The following is a 2,758-nucleotide window of genomic DNA, read 5'->3' as shown; positions in this document are numbered from 1 at the left end:
ACTGAGCTAACGTTTCATTTTACACACTTTGTTAGATTATTGAATTTTCGAGTTAAAATATGCCAACGAGCAACGCGTTTACATTAACAATAAATGTGAATAAACTTGTGAAATTCTGTTTATAGCCTAATGTTGGCCTATTGATGAGAACCTTTATAGTTTTAGCATTAGTTTGCAAACTATACCATATTATAGTTTTTTTTTTTTTAATGGAATTAAATATTTACTTCCATTTTTGTGTTTAAATGCAAAGTTCTGCAACAAAGCGCCAATTCGCGCCAGTGACTTAGCAAGATTCCAGAGGTAGGCCAGCCCATTTGTGATATATTTTGAGATAAGTTTGCTGAAATGATTAGCATACGCTATGTGAAAATTGCTTTTAGTCTGCACCAGCCACTGGTGCAGACTAGGTAGCTTACAATATCTTATAAAATCTCTATAAAATTGGCTAACTTTATATCAAATAAGTGACCTTTGCATTATGTCTAACTTATTACACAGCAAATGAACCAATCAGAAGATGGACCATTGTCTTTGTTCAGTCTCACCAGATTAAATGTATCCAGGTAAGCACTGCAGTAAAACTCTCACTAATTCATTCAGACCAAATCTAGCATTCTAAACAACTTAAGTTTATATTTTTGCATTATTTTTATATTTTATTAGCCAGAAGACTCTACCATTGCAGTTCCACCTGACTAGGAAGGTCCTAATATCAGCGCACAGGTGGGTTAACTACTGTAGGAAGGAGAACAATCATCACACAGAGATTTCTTGCATGTATCTTACTGTGTATTTGTCTCAAACAGGTACTCCTTCACTGCAGACAAGCTGAAATGGGCTAAAATCATCTATTTCAGTCGTTCTTTCTATGGATCTCAGCATTTTTGGACAGAATTTAGGATTTGTAAGTATTAATCTGGCATAATTTAATTTAGTTCTTTTGTATGCTATTTATTGACAAAAGCTGTTTACAAATATATATTCTTAAGTTTTTGTGAAAATAATAATACAAATTAACAAAAAAGGAGGTTAAAAATAATGTGACACTAATATTCTCTCTCTCTCTCTCTCTTTTTCTCTCTCTCTCTCTCTCTCTCTCTCTCATAGTTTTGGAACCGGGATCTCCTCTGAAGGACTGAGTACGTTTGTGTTTGTGGGCACGCATGCAGACCAGGGAACACTCTGATGTTGTCAGTCAAGTTCTGAACAGGAACCAATCTTTGGAGAAGTTCATTTATTCACAAAGGTGGACAAAAACATTGTGTTGGCTTTTTAAAGATTATTTTGATGATGACTTTTACTCCTATGCTGTAGAAAAGATGGAGTAGACAGTCAGACATTGATAATAATAAGACATGTTTCTTGAGCATCAAAGAGACTTCTTTCAAAAACATTATGACACTTAAATACTTATTTTGGCCACCAGTGTACATGAATCCAACACATTTTTGGAAATAAGTGAAATTATTTTGAAGGTGGGGTTATGTGTCATGTATTGTGAAAAGAACTGTGTTTTGTCCTGTTTTGGACATTTCCTTTTTGAATGCTTAAAAATTTATTTATATTCTGCAGTTTTATGAATGTAATGGTTGATATTTCATTATAATACTTGTATAAGCTAAACAACCAATGACTCTACATTCATTTAGTCAAATGCTAATGTTTTGTTTATGGTTTTATGTATGTTTTCAAAAATGTTTGCAGTGAAGGACAGCACATAATGTGTTAATTTAACACGTTTACACATCTTTGTGCTAACCTCTCTGACATATTTACTTTGTTAAAATCATTAACACAATGAATGAGTTAAAATTAACACAAAACATTTTGTCTCTAAACTCACCCATTAATGTGTAAAAATTTCACACATCATTTCCAGCATTGGCATGTTTATTTTGTGATATATATGAAATGTTTTAAATAAAAAAATGGTATTTTGTGATAACTTTGTCTAATTGGTTTGTATGAAAGTAGTACTTATGTAGGATAAAAATAAAATTAATCATATATCAAAATTATCAAATCTAATTTATATTTAGTACAAATAAATATAATTACAGTAGTGTACTGATTAGCTTAGTTTTTACAGTAATGCACTGTACTGATTAGCTTCATTTTTACAGTAATGCACTGTATTACACAAAACTGAAATACGGTTTGGTACTGTAACTCTTAATTACAGTAACTTACTGGCAACAGTGTTGCCAGTAAGTTACTGTAAAAAACCCTTGAAAAGTCTAACAGTGTGTCCACCCCATACAATCAGTAAGAATCCAACTACTAACATGGCCAAGACCAAAGAGCTGTCCAAAGACACTAGAGACAAAATTGTACACCTCCACAAGGCTGGAAAGGGCTACGGGGAAATTGCCAAGCAGCTTGGTGAAAAAAGGTCCACTGTTGGAGCAATCATTAGAAAATGGAAAAAGCTAAACATGACTGTCAATCTCCCTCGGATTGGGGCTCCATGCAAGATCTCACCTCGTGGGGTCTCAATGATCCTAAGAAAGGTGAGAAATCAGCCCAGAACTACACGGGAGGAGCTGGTCAATGACCTGAAAAGAGCTGGGACCACCGTTTTCAAGGTTACTGTTGGTAATACACTAAGACGTCATGGTTTGAAATCATGCATGGCACGGAAGGTTCCCCTGCTTAAACCAGCACATGTCAAGGCCCGTCTTAAGTTTGCCAATGACCATTTGGATGATCCAGAGGAGTCATGGGAGAAAGTCATGCGGTCAGATGAGACCAAAAT

The 2,758-nt window shown here is 34.5% G+C and overlaps 1 long non-coding RNA gene across 1 annotated transcript; it reads left to right on the top strand.

The window, feature by feature from the left end:
• Window positions 1-262: 262 nt before the first annotated feature.
• LOC311294171 lies at window positions 263-1,180 on the top strand. Its single transcript, XR_014628023.1, has 5 exons — window positions 263-303; window positions 502-566; window positions 667-726; window positions 810-907; window positions 1,111-1,180. It is a non-coding gene; the product is annotated as an uncharacterized lncRNA (long non-coding RNA).
• Window positions 1,181-2,758: the final 1,578 nt, after the last annotated feature.

Source organism: Rutilus rutilus (genome assembly GCF_951802725.1).
Source record: "Rutilus rutilus genome assembly, chromosome: 7".
NCBI lineage: Eukaryota > Metazoa > Chordata > Actinopteri > Cypriniformes > Leuciscidae > Rutilus > Rutilus rutilus.
Note: the sequence above shows the minus strand (reverse complement) of the source record. Positions and strands in the feature narration are given on the sequence as shown.